The 16,826-nt window shown below is 43.4% G+C and overlaps 1 long non-coding RNA gene across 1 annotated transcript in view; it reads left to right on the forward strand.

Annotated features, from left to right (window-relative positions):
- Positions 1-7,224: 7,224 nt before the first annotated feature.
- The window catches only part of LOC128846557 (uncharacterized), a 49,128-nt gene continuing 39,526 nt past the window's right edge, over positions 7,225-16,826 (forward strand). Inside the window, exon 1 of the long non-coding RNA XR_008446796.1 lies at positions 7,225-7,420. This is a non-coding gene — a long non-coding RNA (uncharacterized LOC128846557). The remainder of the gene's footprint in view (positions 7,421-16,826) is intronic.

Raw genomic sequence — 16,826 nt, forward strand, 5'->3', positions numbered from 1 at the left:
CTCTGAAATTAGAGGTTTACCTTATACGTAAAGCTGCGTGTTAGAGTGGTAAGAGCAGAGGACTGGGAGTCAGGGCTCCTGGCTTCTGTCCCGTGACCTGCCACTTGTTAGGTAACCTGAACAGATCATTTCCCCTCTCTGTACTTCATTTTCTCCATCTGAAAGTGGGGATAACAGTACATACCTTCCAAAGGTATCATGATGTTTAATTGAATAATGCTTATAAAGCACATGGAGATGCTTGATAGAAGCACAATAGCACAATGCAAGGTGTTCAGGTGAGAAAGAATGAATTATTGGATAATACCTAGGTATAGTAGTATTTATACATTTACATCCATAGAGTTAAGAGAACTTAACACGAATGGGTAGGTATTATTGTTATTCCATTAGATGATGAACAGAGATGGTGAGTTGCCCATATGGACTCACGTAGAAGACTTGTGAATAGAATCCAGGTCTTCTAATTTAGGAGGAAATTTCAACCACACTTCTGCATTTGCTAAAAATTCAGAGCATGATTTATCAACTTGAATGTTGAATTAATACCCAGTGGTACTTTTTAAGAAACAAATATTAGATGAATAACACAACCAGCCTGGTTGACTTACTGTTTTGAAATAACATTGTTATGAAATGAAAAACATGAGACCCTATTTAAACACAGAACTGATACAGGGTGACTCTTCCACTGCTACTTTGGTGTTGTTTTTTATTTTCTGTCCTTAGGCAAGAAGTCTGTACGTGAAAGAAGGGAAATGATGAACACACCTTAAGAATGTATATGATGATTGTGGTTAGTCAGATGATGATTGCAAAAGAGAGGCAGCTGTATAACTCAACACCAATTTACAGGCTCATCCTACATGCAAGTCCAATGCCTTTGTTGCCACATACTGCACATCTCTTGATTCAGGTCTAGTGAGTCAGAAAGTCTACATGGAATGAGTTAGTGCACAGAGGTAAGGTGTACATGCAAAGACTTGCAACTGTCGCTGACAGCATAATACATATGAAACATGCATAGTGTCTTCTACACAGACTCGAGGAATGATATTGGTCAATTTCTATAGCCTGTGTTAAACAGACTAGATGATCACAATGATCCCTTTGGACCTTGGAATCTATGAATATAGATTGGTCAGTATGAGAGAACACTGTTTAATTAGCCTATCTCAGCCACCACTCACAGACACAGAGCTGTAAATGTCTTTAGCTTCAATCTTTGTTAAACGCAAGTAGAGGCTCTAAGGCTAGGTTAGTAGGAATGAGCTTTTGGGTTGTTCTGCACAATGTGTAATTGAAAGACCCATCTCACTTATCCTGGCCCTAATAACTTTGGATTTCAAATGGCCACTTTGTGCCCCTCAACTATAAGATGAAATTCCTTGTAGGCTAAAACTTGACATGTTTGGCCTCCGAAAGTAATTATGGAAGAAAATTATGTTAGTTATTAGTAAAAAGATTGTCTGAGACTGAATGAAACATACTCTTTCACCACACTCGCTGCACTTCACACACCACAAGCATATTTATGCAGTGACGGGCTTTTCTATTTCTAAAGATGCCTTCATCCTGGTGTGCTGGACAAATAAGCACATGTGGATATAATCACTGGAGAGCTGTGAGAAATGTTGACAACCAAATCTTGCCGCCCTTCAGGTTTCAGAGTGAAAACAGAACTCGGCCTCAGTGTGCTGAAAACATCCTTTTAGTTCCACTGCATTTCCAATCAGATGGAAAACTATCCGCCTCACTCCACACACATAGTTGACCATTTCCACAATATGCCCTGGGTTCCTTCTTCACTGTTCTCCCCAGCTCTTTAAAAGGCATGTGAGAGCAATACAGAGCTCTAACAGTATTTGATACTGCTATATGGTTTTACAGATTCAAAAAACTGTCACCCAGAAATAGTTCGCTTTAGCAATACTGTGTCTGAAAAGAGTATTGTTGGTGAAATCAAGATTCCATGTACAATGATTTGGGATATCTGGAAAGTTATTCTGGAATTCAGACAATTCAAAAGTACTTGTTAGAGACTTTAAATACAAAAGGGGAATGATCTCCAGTACTGATTCTCATCTTAAGCTTTTCAGTCTTTGGGGTTTTTTGCTGTCATTTATCTCCTTCACTTGGCTTGGGGCTGATTGTTTCCATTCCAAGGTTGAAGGATAATGTATGGGGTTAAATATATTATCTTTATGCACCATGAAACCAGTTTATAGTGAACTCTGTTATAGCGAAACTCTGCTTACTGAGAAGTGGTGTGAAAGTCTAAATGTATTCCGTGCAGCTAAGTGGGCATTTACTCTGCTCAGGCTGAGACAAAAATTCCCACTGGTTCTACACTGGATTGGAACCTTAGTGCAAAGAAGGCTCCACTGGCTTCCAGTGATGATTTATCAAAGAGTTAGTTAAACCTTTTGACAAGCAGCTACCAGAGCCTTGTGTTGGGTAGGACCCCAACTCAGTAGCAACGCCAGTGTTAAGTTTTGCAAATAGTGCTAATGTAGCTAGATCATGAGAGATGAGCCTGAAGACTTCAGCCCCTAGCATGTTCCATAGGAGACACGGGGTGGAGGGGCGTGAAATCCTCTTCCCTCTGCTAGTCTGCTATGCTATGCTCATCCTCTTCAGGCCAGTGGATCTACATGCTCACAGATGCACTGCCCTAGGCCCTTTATCCTCCTGCATGGTGTAGAAGGAGCCCTATGGTCTGAGGGTCTCAGAAGGTGCAGTCCCCCACCTGTGCTCCCAGCATCCTGCCTCCCCCATACCAGTTCAGTGGAACCACATTCGTTGTGCTGCAGTCAGTGACCTTTGTGGAGTTGGCAGGTAGGATTTGCTCTTTCCAGGAGGAGGACAAGGAGGAGGAGATGTGCAGCCATGCAAAGGTTTTGACGCTGTAAACTGAGCTAGATAGGGTGTCGTCATGTTTAGAGGTACATCTGACCCAGTCCCTGTCTGCTTAAAAACAGCTCACCAGGCTGTTGTTCGTTAATGCTTGACAGATGCTCAGATACTATGGCGATGAGGGCTATTGGAATATTTAGCTATCTACTGACACTGGTCTCCCACTGCCACACCCTTTCTCTGTGTGCAAATGGAACACACCTCTCTGGGTGTGACATCCTGCCTTGGGTACCCAACAGTGTGAGCCACTGTGTTACCCTTCTCAGCCTCACCAGATGAGAGTTTTGCTGCTGCTAAGCTCCCTGACACATTCACTCATCTGTCTTGCCAGCAAACTCTTCAAGACTGCCAGTCCAAACCTTGCCTAGCAGGTAGCAATCAGTGAACCTCGTTCCCAAGTTCCCCAGAGGCATCTCCCTGCAGTGTCCCTCTCACTGGACACTCAAAGACATCACCAAGTTTGCTACCTCCAAATGAGACAGAGCCTAGATCAGACTGCTAGGGTAGCTGAAGATTCACTCTTCATTTTAAGACACAGCACTGAGATGGTTTTGTAATAAAACAAGAATAAGTTTATTAATAAAGCATGGAGATTTAAGTGATACTAAGCAAAAGAAAGAGACAGATATGGTTACAAAAAAAAAAACAACCCCAGAACACTCTTGCTAGTGACTAAAACGTTATCTTAGCAAGTGACAACCTTTAGCCTAAGCACTTTTCGTACTTACATTGGGTTACAGTATCCCTAGCCCTCAAGACTAGGGAATCCAACTTTCACAGGCTGAAAGGGTGCTTTTCAATCTGTCCCATCAGTGACGGATAACTAAGGGTTTCTTTTCCCCTTTTTATAGTTCAGTAAACTTTTGAGGTGTCTGGACCCTGATTGTCACACTGGGGAACGTTGCATCCTAGGTCTAAGTTAAATATGCTGTCTGCTGGGAGATTTCACCATGTACGACATTCAAAGGCAGCCCACCTAATTCTTTTTTGCTAGAAGGTTGAAATTAATTCTGTCCCTGATATGACAGGAGGAAGTTGGCTAGAAGGAGGTTTTCCTTGTTCATAATCCCATTCCAGAGCAATTGCTGGACTTTAGCCTTTTTCTTTGGTTTCTGGCTGATTGTCTTTCACCACCAGCCCAGAGGTGTCTACCTATTCCTTTGCCCAATGGCGGTCATTATTGCTCTTGCTCTTGATGTTTTCCCATCTCAAGGGAAGCTGGCATCTGTGGACACATGCCCTGGAACATTCTAATTAAGTCAGTTACACGTTCAGCCTCCAGACTGAGACAATCTTTTGGGGGCTGATTATTTTTTTAATTGTTCACTGGTCCAGGACCAACGGATAAAATGGTTTATTAGTTCCAAAAACTTTTCTACCAGCCCACTAAATAATTAGCCTTGGCAAGACACAGCAACACAGCATAGGTGAATTTCATTTGAATTCAGACTTTCAGATTCTTCCCCCACCCCATCCCCAATTTTTTGTTTTGTTGATTGTTAACTTCAGATGACATTTTGCAGCTTCACAGAAGTGAAAGTGCTTCCTCCTAGAGATGGGGCACATTGGTGGAGTACCTGGGGGCATAATATGCACTGTTGCTCCCTGTGCTTTTCTGTGGATAGAGTACCTTAGTCTCCTGGGATGTCAAGCCAGCACCTTTCACCGGCACTAAAATTCAGTTTAAAACCGGGGAGGGCGGGGGAGGAGTAGAAAATGCAAAGACTCATGCTACTTTTATTACAAGTACCTGGGAGTGAGAAGGTAGCATCTTAACAACTTTTCCCTTTATATTATAGTTTCCCTGAGAAAAAAAATCCTCTTATTTGGTTTGCTAGCAGTTCTAGGTAGGGTATTCCTGACTTTCATTATCTTCCAATCTGTTTAAAAAAAAAAAAAAAACTTGATATTTGTTAAATTCCATTTGTGACCCTAGGTTATTAGCTTATCTGGTTTGGACATACCTTAGCTGGCCTGCATACTGAAGCACTGTTCAAGATTGCAGGCACATGGAACAAAAAACATCCTCCCTTTGAAATGATCCTTGAAGAGACACTTGAAGTTTATTTACTTAGCAGCAGCAATAGCTAAGGCTTTGCAAGGAACTGAGCCTTGGATGGTAATTTTGAGGCCTGGTTGAACCCAATTTGGAAAAGCTGCGGATGTCTTAGAACAGAGGCACCTTCTGTTACATGTGGGTGGTTCACTATCCCCCTGCCGCCCGCACGTTGACTTCAGTACGATTGCTTTAGAAGTAACTGGGCCACTAAGTGGAGCATATTTGAAGGGTTTTAGAAGGCTGTTGAAATCAAGCCACCATCTTGGATTTGCTCCACTTGAGGAGTAGATCAGCTGGGACAGTTTATTAAGCTTTAAAAGCTGAGCTAGTTCTTAAAAAAACATGCTTCCTGTACAACAGCCTAAAGCAGAATGGCTTGCTTGGTCAGTGTTTAATGCCTAAGCAACTAACAAATAGTGATAATCATAATAATAGATGCTCATGTTGTTGGGGTAAACAGGAAGGCCAAGAATTATAAAGACCATTGTGACGGAACTCTCTTCTCACATTCAAAACTGTTCTCTCCTGGTCAAAGCTGGGCAGGTGTGGAGCAATGTGGAGTAACTTGTTCCACTTATGGGCAAACAGGTTTTTACCAATTAAAAACAAACCCATGAAGTTCAGAAAAGGGGCAGTAAAAAAAAAAAATCTAATGGGTTTTCCATGATTTCAGTAAAATGGGCTTAGTTTAAGGAATATAAATTATGTGTATATCTATTGACTGCAAACCCTACTAATTCAAACTGGTCTTCAAGCATCAAGCTAGGTTATTCCTGTCCCATGCATTGTTATCAGTAATAGTGTTCCCATAGCCCAAATTATCCCCATGACACTTGTTTTCTTCACATTTTTCTCTCGGTTACACCTGGACCAACTCTTGGCTGCTGGATGGAAAGCTGAACGTTCCTCCCACCCAGTTCCCAGTGGAGGTACACCAGACCCCTAGACAGCTTGCTGATGCGTGTGGAGAGAAGAGTCTCTAGAGGTGGCTGACCACTTCCAGAGAGTGTACCCTTCATGTGTTGATCCTAATGGTACAGTGGAGTCCATTGTTAGCCATTTTCTAGAGTAGTTCAGCAGACAGCTAGTTCTTGGGGACGCAGGTATTGACCTAAAGAACTTCTAAGCACTGAATTGGATAGAAAAGGTTCCCAAAACCCAGGGGTGGCTTTCACATGGATTCATGGATTCAGTTTCACCCGCAGAAATCATGAAACCAAAGGTGCCAAACTTGAGTGGCACTGCAACCCCATGCGCCAAGTCACAGCACCCAGAGTGGGGAGTTGGGCCCAACCCAATGGGGCAGGAGCTGCCGTTGTGGGATCAATGAGGAGTGGGCTCCCTCCCGAGGCCTCCCCTCCTCACAGGGACAGGATTAGGGTTGTAGTGCTGGAGCAGAGGTTGCTGTTGCAGGTGGTTGGTGTCCCGCTTGACTACAACTTAAAATCATGTTGAAGAAGTGTTTAGTGTGTAGTGCACCCATTGAATCGAATGGCTACATCTGCCCCTAATAAAACCTTTTATCAGCCAATAGAGAAAAAAATTAATTGAAAAGGGATCAAAACATATATTTTCAAAAAATACTGCTATGGAAAATGGGTGTTTTGTTAAGAGATTTAAGGGCCGGTTGGTGACAGGTGGCAAATTGCATCCTAGAGGCTGAAGCTTCTCCCATATTGTCTGGACAAGCACCTCGGGGATATAGAGAAACAACAAGTGGCTTTGTTATTTGGGCCTTTGAGCTTGTTGGTATTATGACTTTAGCGTTTGAGATTGATGGATAGTTGTTAAAGCCAGGAAGGGCCATTATGATTAGAACTCTGACCCTATGTGTAACACAGATCATGGAATTTTATCAGTGTCTCCAGAAGATATTTACAAGATCTAGCTGGTTATCCTTTCTTTCACCTACCCTTGAATGTATACCTCCTAAAAGAGTTAGGAGAATGTCAATGTGATCTAATGGTTGGAACACAGAGATTCAGGACTGCTCTGGCAGTGACTCACTGTGGGGTCGTGGGCAAGTCATTTCACCTGTGTGTTTGCCATTTTCAAAGTGGGTTCAGTATGTACTTACCTCACAGGGGTGTGATGAGGCTTTATAAAGCAATTTGAACATAACACCACTTGCCAGCCATATCGTGTTTTAATTTTTATTTGACTAATGAGTTTCCCCTTACAAACATTTAGGTAAAATCCATTATTTATTACTGCTTTGTTTCAAATTTTGTTTTTCCTTAACTGTGGTATTTATCCTGAGAATGAAAAAATAACAAATGTTATACAAAACCTCAGCACATCCCAGAAGAGCGCAACAGTGTTCAATATAGCAGTAAGAACAAACAAATGATTTCAACAGCCCTCATGCACATTCCAAAGCCATGAGAACAGACTGCTCAGTGGTTGATAAAATGCCTGTCCGATGATTTTGTAGGGCAGATTCAGGTAAGATGCAAAGTAATATTCTCCTTAATCTTTGCAGCTAAACATGAAAATGTGCTTTGTTTCCTTATTTTGAATCCAACATCCAGCTTTTCATTTTAAAATTCTGAAACAAAAGCTATGGTGCAAAAGTTCTTAAATGTAATTTGTATATTTTGTGTTTGTTGACTTGGCAGACAGAAGTGACCACACTTGGATGAGGAAGCTGTCAATTGCAACTTTAAAAAAAAATCTTTACGGGATGAAACTGCAGAAATGTTCTTTTGAACATGTCATAGCTTTGTTGGAAACTGTTAAAATGTGTGTATATATATTTTTTGCAACAAGCTAGTGTGCACTGATTAAGCTGCAAGCAAGCTGGGAGGCCCAGTAAACAGAAGCAGCTGAGTATACCTGTCAGCTTTTCAAAAAGCGGACAAGTGTGATCTGTCTATAACATCCCATGGGATACAGGTTTGGAAAGAGGGTTATTATTTCCTCCAAGTCCAAAGCTAGAAAAGCTCTGAGCTGTTCTTTGCCAGGAACAACTAAACCATCATTAAGTCATTTAAAAACAAACCTTTTATAAAACTAAACACAGTCTCCTTTAGGATTTATTCTATTCTTTCTTTCCTGTTTCTCTCTCTGATTTCCTTTCTCTTGGTGTATCTTGACTACAATGTTATAGTTGGAATTTTTCCATGTTATACTTTTTTTAGAGGTTTCCACTGATACTTTCATCTCACGCCGTGTCTCTTTTTAAGAACTGGAATTTGATAGTGACTGTGCTACAAGGGAGGGAAGCAATGGGAAGATTACCCCAGTGTCCAGTGAAAATTCCAAACTGGAAGGCTTAATATGGCAGAGAAAGAATGGGAGGAGCTAGTGGGAGTCAAGTCTAGAGATAGGGGATGACTAGCCTCCACTAGATATGTGCAAAGTAGAGAGGGGCCCATAGCAAAATCATCAATTCCAACATATTGACATTCACATTGGACACTACCTCCTCTGTTATGTTCAAGCCAAAAACCTAGGTCTGATCACTCTCTGACTCTGGGTAACTTAAGAACTGGATTGGATTCTGTGGTTTAGGCCCTAGTTGAACATAGATGGCACAAGTGTATAAGCCAGTTTAATTGGGGGAATTTTGTCAAGCTTGAAACGAAGGCTCTGATTTAGCTAAGTACTTCATCATCAAACACACATAGTCTATTGGTGCCATTGTGCCAGCCAGAGTGACCAGGGTTGATGGTGTTGCCCCAGGCATTGTGTAGTTCAGAGCTCTGGCTCAGTCCTGAGAATCCATGAATCTCTGAGGCAGGTCCGTGGATGGCGCCAGGTTGGATCAAGGCATGCATCCCTTTGTGCATTGATGAAGAATTTGAGAGCGGGATGTGCTGGGGTGTTTTGGTCCATCCTGGTGATATGGCTGAAGAACATGTCAAGCTGCTTTTGAATATAATGAGTGATTGGAGGAAGGCCAGATCTCTGCCTGACTGTGACACTTCACAAAAAGTGAAAGCACTTTATGCTCAGGTACTTCAGCACATGCTTAACTGGAACCTAATCCTACCCCTACTCAGTGAAGCGCCTAAGCCTCTGCTTACAGCTAAACATGTTTTTAAGCTGTTGGCTGCAAACCAATAAACCAATATTGCCACTCGTGTCCTTCATGGGGCGACGAGACGAGGGATATGCCGTAACAAGTTTTAAAAAGATTTATTTGTTTCTAAGTTTTGACATAGCCAGTGTCACGGTAGTATCTGAGCACCTCCCACAATTATAAAGTACGTACAAAGATATATTTATCTGCTTTTTCTCCATCCAGCAGGGTTAGGATTTGGTTTGTTCTCCATGTATTTTTGGTTTGGTTTGGTTTCCTTGGAGGTTTATTCATGTTGTTCTGTGGTATTCTCATGGGAAATCTAGGTCAAAGAAAGGGGTTTGGTCATTTGCTGTGAAGGAGCTGAGGGTCACTGTTACCTTTACTTGTTCCAGATTGGGCCAGTAGAGGAGAGAGCTCTATCTGCTGCCCATGCCAGTTTCTCTCTACACTAGCAGTTACATTGTTATCCAGAAAGCAGCTGATGTGGGAGGTTATGATCACATGTGGTGAAGTGGTACCTCAGGTAACCTGGGCCAACCCTGTTTAGGTCTTTGAAGCTGAAGAGCCTGTTGGTCACAGATAGGACCCTATAATTCTTCTGGTTCTCACACATCAAATCTAAATATAGACCAGAATTGCCACACAGGGCAATTTTAAGTCATGGGCTAGACTGGGGAGGGAAGGGAGTGTTAACGACATATTCTGCATTTCATTTTATTGGCATGACTTACTACTTCCCAGCCAACCCAATTTTAAAAACTAAGATAACACCTCAGATAACAATGGCTGTAATGATGAAAGCTGTGTAAAAGCCATTTCACAGCAAAGTCTGTTTCAATTCAAGCCCTGAGTTTTGCTTTGAGTTAGGGCTTACACAAACCTAAAATCGCAAAGCAAAACTTCATTCAAGCCTTGAGTTTCATGTAGGTTTGATACAAAGGCATAAATTGTACCAGACTGTTTATGAATCTTCGCATGTCCTTGATGAGAGTTCAAAATTTTGTAACAAAATCCAGGGAGTTTTGTGCGGTTTCAAGTTTAGTTTCAAACACTGATCACAGCTTTAGTAACACACACCCTCATCCACATGCTTTGGGACAGAAGGGAGGAGCTGCCTCTTGTTTTGTTCCTTTTACATTTGCACATTTTAATTTACATGAAATACTCGTGTTTTTTATGCCTTGGGCTAAAAATGGACACAAGCCACACACTGAGGTGTGTATTTTAAGCTGCCCTGTGCAACTCCCACTCCACAGATCAGCAGCAGAGCTGAGAATGTCTGGGGATGGGCAGACAGGAGAAGTTGGCCTCTCTACTTGTCTAAATCCCTGGATGGCCACAAAGCAAACAGAAAATCCTGCCTCTACTTTCTGCTGCCAGTTCTCCCTACTGGACGATGGGATTGCAATTCAAGAAGGGACTTCAAGCTGCCAGAAAGGGCATTTGATACTGATGCTGCAAGGACACAACACTGCTCTCACTTGTTTGCAGAAAAAGGAATGATTTCTGTGTGAATTCCTGCCTCCCCAAAGTCTGTCAGATGGGACTCCACACCAAAGCAAGTAGTGGGAGTTTGGAAATGACTACAAGCAATCTGAGTCCCTGTAAGCGTGTGGGATTCACCCCTGCGGCGCCTTCTTCTGGTCATCTCTGGGAATTAGCTCGTCCAGCCTCCGAAGCGCCCTCTGCAGGCTGGTGTCCCACTGCCACTCGGCCCCCGTGTCCCTCCTGGACCCGGTGCCCCGTTATCTGGGGTGCTGCCCCTTGGCAGTAACCCTTTCTCTCAGGGTCTCCCCTCCCCAGGAAACCCCCACCCACTATCTCCACCTCACCTCAGTATAAGGCTACTGCCAGTCACCACTAGCCCCCACTCCCTGGGGCAGACTGCAGTATAAGCCACTCATCACAGGCAAGGGGGTTTTGGACCTGCTGCCTTCTCTACAACCCAGTACCTCTATGGGGCCTTGGACAAGGCCCTGCAGCCTGGGGAGTTGCCAGCCTGGAGCTCAGGGCCGGCTCCAGGCACCAGCTGAGCAAGCTGGTGCTTGGGGCGGCAGATTGTTGGAGGCGGCATTCGGCCCAATCCTAGGGCGGCACGGCCGCTTTGTTTTTGTTTTGTTCTTGTTCTGCTCCAGCCTCCCTGTAGGGGCGGCAGCGTGGAGAACCAGAGCGCCCTGCAGGGCAGTCCTCTTCCTTCCCTCCCCGCTGACCGGAGCGGAGCCCTCGCGGCAGGCAGCAGGAGGCGGCGCAGCGGGAAGGGCTGTGTGGCAGCGCCCCTGCTGTAGCCCTGGCCGCCCCCTTCTCTTTCTCTCTCCCGCTCCTGCCCCCCCAGCCGGTCCCCCTGCACCCACGCTCTGGCCACGCTGCAGTTTTTTTTTTTTTTTTGCTTTGCTGTTCTGGCCGCCCCGTGTTTGTTTGTTTTGTTTTGTTTTGCTTGGGGCGGCCAAAAAGCCAGAGCCGGCCCTGCTGGAGCTCCCCAGACCCTCTGGCTTTTCCCCAGCCCTGCCTTACTCTAGGTACCCTGAGCTTCCCAGCAACCAGCCCCCCCCCCCCCCCCTCTCTCTCTCTCTCTCTCTCTCTCTGAAAGCAGAGAGAGACTGACTGCTCCCCGGTCCACCGCCCTCTTATAAGGGCCAGCTGCGACCTGATTGGGGCGTGGCCCAGCTGTGGCTACTTCCCCAATTAGCCCAAAGCTGGCTTTTAACCCCTTTCAGGCCAGGAGCGGGTGACCACCCCGCTACAGTTCCCATCACGCTCCCCAAGTTCAGGAAGGTGGTGCAAACCTTGGCTTGATTCCAGGGGAAGATGGAGGTGGATCACTCCAACTGCCTTGTTCAATACACTCCCCTAAATGGACCACTACTGGAGACAGAATACCGGGAAAGATGGACCATAGTCTGACTCAGAATGGCAGTTCTTGTGTTCATTATAGTGCTAGTGGCACCATTCAAATCCAAAACTATGTTTGGATTTGGGAGACCACCACAAAGTTCAGGAGTCTGTAGAGAACACATATGGGAAGTATCTTCCTAACTCCCATTAGTTAGAGGGTATGCCAGGAAGCATCAACGTGTAGTTCCTTTCCAAACCTCATGGCTTTGGCTGAGGTTTTTTCACTTTGGATTTTGAATCCCTGTAACACTGGGTGTTCTCATTTGTCCATATACGTATCCAATTGCTTTCTAAACTCTTGGCCTTAATGATACCTTGTGACAAACAGTTCCACAGGCTAATTGTGCATTATGTGGAAAGGGCTGTTTCCCTGTCATATTTAAATTTGTTACCCTTCTTTTTCACTGAATGTGCACTTGTTCTTTATTTTGAGAGGAGAATAGAAGTGCTCATGCTCTTTCCCTGTACCATCTACATTGACCAAGTCGATCACAAGGTACTGCTAACATGTCTGCTACGGGGACACAGCAGGAGAGGATGGCCCAACACTACGGAATGGCTGCAATTGTTCCTCTTCAGCACAACTGAGATTGCGGTGATGATGGGTAATTGTTCTTTCTCTCCAAAGGTACTCATCTGCCAGGTCCTGCAGGGATCAATACTATCCCTGCTTCTTTTCAGTAACTACGTGAGACCAGTCGGAGACAGAACGTGAGACAACTAAAATGTCAGAAGGTGTGCAGCAAATTAGATCTTGGATGTTGAACAGCTGGTTCATACTGAACCCAAGACCAAAGTCATGCTAGCTGGAAAGGGGAAACCCTTTGAAGGACTGGTTGAGACCTTATGTCCCTCTTCCACTGAAAGTGTATAGCCCCCCATTCATGAAAGTGGTGGGAAGCCTTGAGATCCACCAGGTAGCATCGGTTTCTAAAAGTGCCTTTCACCTCCAGCTTGCTGGAAACTTGGTCTCCTCTTCACAGGTGAAGACCTGGGCACAGGCACAATGCATTCATCCCTATCAGGCTGGATTACTGCAATTTACTGTGTCTAAAGCTGAATGTCGCGGCAATGCAGAGGCTCCAGTTCATATAGAATATAGCTGCTCACTTGCTGCATGTCTCAGCCTCTGTGAGCACCTCAGGCTTGTGCTCAGCCGTCCCTTCATTGGCTGCCAGGGAGCTTCTGATGCCATTTTAAGCACTTGGTTCTAATTTTCAAAGCAATAAATGGCTCAAGCCCCAGCTACATTAAAGACCAAATTTCGATCTATGACCCACTGCGATAGCTGTGCTCCTCTGGGGCAGTGCTAATCACAGAGCCCAGGATGAAGTGCCTGGGAACTAGGGATAAGGCACTCTTGGTTGAGGGGATCCAGGTCTGGAACAAACTTCCCAAGGAGATCAGGTGAATCCAGTGTCTGACCGTGTTTAGAAAGTGCTGCAAAACCTTTCTCTTCCAGAAAGCCTTCCCATCATGCCTCTTAGCCAGGGATACTCTGTGGAGACCACTAGGAACTTGGCAATTGCTATTTATTTTTACATGGAGGCTCTGAGCTACTAGGATGGGCAGCAGCATAAAATTCTGAAATGGATGTAAGCCCCTTGGGGTAGGGACCATCTTTTTGTTCTGTGTTTGTACAGCGCCGAGCACAATGGGGCCTGGTCCATGACTGGGGCGCCTAGCTGCTATGATAACACAACTGATAAATAGTTTGTCTGCTTTTGTCGTGTCACTCTGATTTGACTCTTTTTCTAAGGTAAACGCTCCTAATCTTCTCAAGCTATCTCCATATGGAAGATGTTCATACCTCAAATCACTCAACACCTGCCTGTGAACCAGTCCCTCTGAATTTTTTTTTTTTTATTTTATTTTTTTTTAATATAGGGAGACCAGAATGCAATATAGTAACTGGGTCACAGGTACAGCTGCACCACTGATTTGTATGATGTTACAATTTTCATTATTGTTCCCTATCCCCATCCCTATGCATCCCAACACACTGGATAAAATTCACACATGTGCTACAGTATATATTGGAGATTAGTTATGCAGGGGAGAGTAATAAAATCAAAGATTTGCAGCATCCTCAGATGTTCAACGAAAGGTTTCTCAAAAACCTAAAAATAGCTTCTTGGAGTTGGGGAGATTTCAGGCCAGGTTTGCATTTTTAAAATTCTTGCTTTCCCTTATTTGGACATGCAAAATGGAATCCAGAGTCCCCAGGGATTCAACTGTACTGGGGTTGAGCTGTGTTGAGATGAAAGTAAATGCTTTCTATGTCTTAGACACATTGCTAAATATGGGTTGCGTTAATAACAAATGAATCAGTTTTCTGGCAGAGCTGAATACAGTTTTCCAATGTCTCCTAAGTTAAGAAAGGCAGCAGCTCTTTTGTGTCAAACTAGGTAACCAGAGAGCAATTATATCCAGAACTGGGGGACTATGCTGTTCACATCAATGGCAAAGCTCTTGTTGACTTCAGTGAGAGCAGGTTTGGGCCGAAGACTGACACAATTATATAAAGGAAGATTTAAAGCTAGACTGGAGAAACCAAAGAATCAGGCTTTTATTATTAACTGGCTCCTTTGATCATATTACTTTTTAAATGTTTAAATGTAAACAGATAACTTAAGTTTGAAAAATAGAAGCTGAGGGAAACAGCAAGCTTCCACAGAAAGCTCAGAAATGTTTCCAAATAAAATATTTGTTTTTCCTCACTTTCCCTTTAAAAAAAAATTTTTCTCCACCTTTTCCTTGGAAAAGAAGGGGAGAAAAAAAAATAAAGGGTTGGGGCAGAGAACCCATATTTCCAACAACAGAAATGAAACAAAATGAAATTCATTTTGAAATGAACATTTTAAATTTCAAATATCATGTCAAAAATTGAACTTCCTTGAGGGAAGAGAATAGTCTTTTTTTTTTTTTTTTTTAAAACTCCATTCACAGTGGTGCTGAACACTTAGTTAATGTCTGTACAGTGCTTTTGAAAATATAAAGCACTACAAAGACATTGTTGTTTTTGACTGTTAATGGTACTGAGCCTCCTTTATAAATTGCTTTGAGATATACAGATGAAAAGCTCTGTATATTATCTATTCTGACTTTGTCATGCAGTTTTGACTTTGGTATACAAATGAGACATATTAGTAATAGAATTACAGAATCCTAGGACTGTAAGGGACCTCGAGAGGTCATCTAGTCCAGTCCCCTGCACTCATGGCAGGACTAAGTATTATCTAGACCATCCCCGGCAGGTGTTTGTCCAACCTACTCTTAAAAATCCCCAATGATGGAGATTCCACAACCTCCCTAGGGGCAATTTATTCCAGAGTGGTTAAGCCCTGGAATAAATTGCCTAGGGAGGTTGTGGAATCTCCATCACTGGGGATTTTTAAGAGCAGGTGGGACAAACACCTGCCAGGGATGGTCTAGATAATACTTAGTCCTGCCATGAGTGCAGGGGACTGGACTAGATGACCTCTTGAGGTCCCTTCCAGTTCTATGATTCTATTATTATCATGTCTCGTTTGCATGCCAAAGTCAACATTTTCAGAAGTGGCCACAGATTTTAGGTGCCCAACTTTGGCACATCTTGATTTTCAGGGATTGCTGAACATCTGAAGGTCTAAATTATTTCAAGTTGAATTATCTATGGTTCAGCTCTTGCTAAAAATTATGCTCCAGGCATTTTAAGTTGTGCATATAGAATCAATGACTGCTTTTGGAAATTTTCACCTAAATTTAATGGCGTGTCTGGTGCTCCCATTATTCCTTTTGTCATCTGAGGCAAATTGCTATTACAAATGGGTAGCTGCTTAGGACAGGTGTACCATACACCACGGTAATTTTTAACTCGAAATATGTATTATGGCCTGGGCCAGATATAGATAAGAGCACTGGATGGTTGAGGGTCAGAATGCCCTAAGTTTCAGAGTGGTAGCTGTGTTTGTCTGTATCAGCAAAAACAACGAGGAGTCCTTGTGGCACCTTAGAGACTAACAAATTTATTTGGGCATAAGCTTTCATGGGCTAGAACCCACTTCATTGTGCCCAAAGAAATTTGTTAGTCTCTAAGGTGCCACAAGAATGCCCTAAGTGTGCAGTTTGAAAGGGTCTTGGATTTTCATCTTCCATACTTTCATCATGCATCCGGTACAGAAAGGCTTCCTCCTGCTGTTGTGAGATGCACTTTTTTTTTTTTTTGTCCCCCAATTACTCATTCTATCCAGAGACAACCTTACATTTTAGGTCAGTTACTACATCTTCTCATGCATTCTGGGGTGTATAAATTTGCAGGGGTGGGAAAGCAACTGGGATGTGGCACACACATTACTTCACACAGGGTCAAGCTGTGCATCAGAAATGAAATCACCTCTGTAATCCCAGTGGGTTTTTAGTGAACTTCAGTTACACAGTTACCAGCTCTCTGGAATTTCAGTTTCTCCATATGTGCTGCCTCTTTTCTGATTGTGAGCACAACCCACATTCTCAGTATCTGGAGACACTTAGCCAGGCTTTCTCCATGCAGCCTGGCTGTGCCCACATATTGAGATGCAGTGAGACAATGCTTGGATTCATTTCTGGAATGTTTAAGGCATGCCATCAAACCCACTCCTACTCTGAATTTGTTTGGAGAAAGCACTTGCAGACCAAAGGGCCTCTCTGCCTCTGATAAACGTGTGCCTTTACGGCTAAAATATTTATGGGGTGGAATGTGCCTCCCTTTCAACATTTGACCTGTGATGAGAAGCTATGTTCGAAGCATTGTTTTAGGAGAAAATAGGATTGAGTGTCCATCCATAGCCCAGAGGTTTTGTATGATATGTTGTCAGTGCTCCTTTATAACATGCAAGCTTCTTTACTGTCATTTAATATATTTATTAGCAAAAAACACTGAAGCTTTCATACAAAATCATCGGACATAAATGT

The sequence above is a fragment of the Malaclemys terrapin genome, chromosome 1 (genome assembly GCF_027887155.1).
Source record: "Malaclemys terrapin pileata isolate rMalTer1 chromosome 1, rMalTer1.hap1, whole genome shotgun sequence".
Lineage (NCBI taxonomy): Eukaryota > Metazoa > Chordata > Testudines > Emydidae > Malaclemys > Malaclemys terrapin.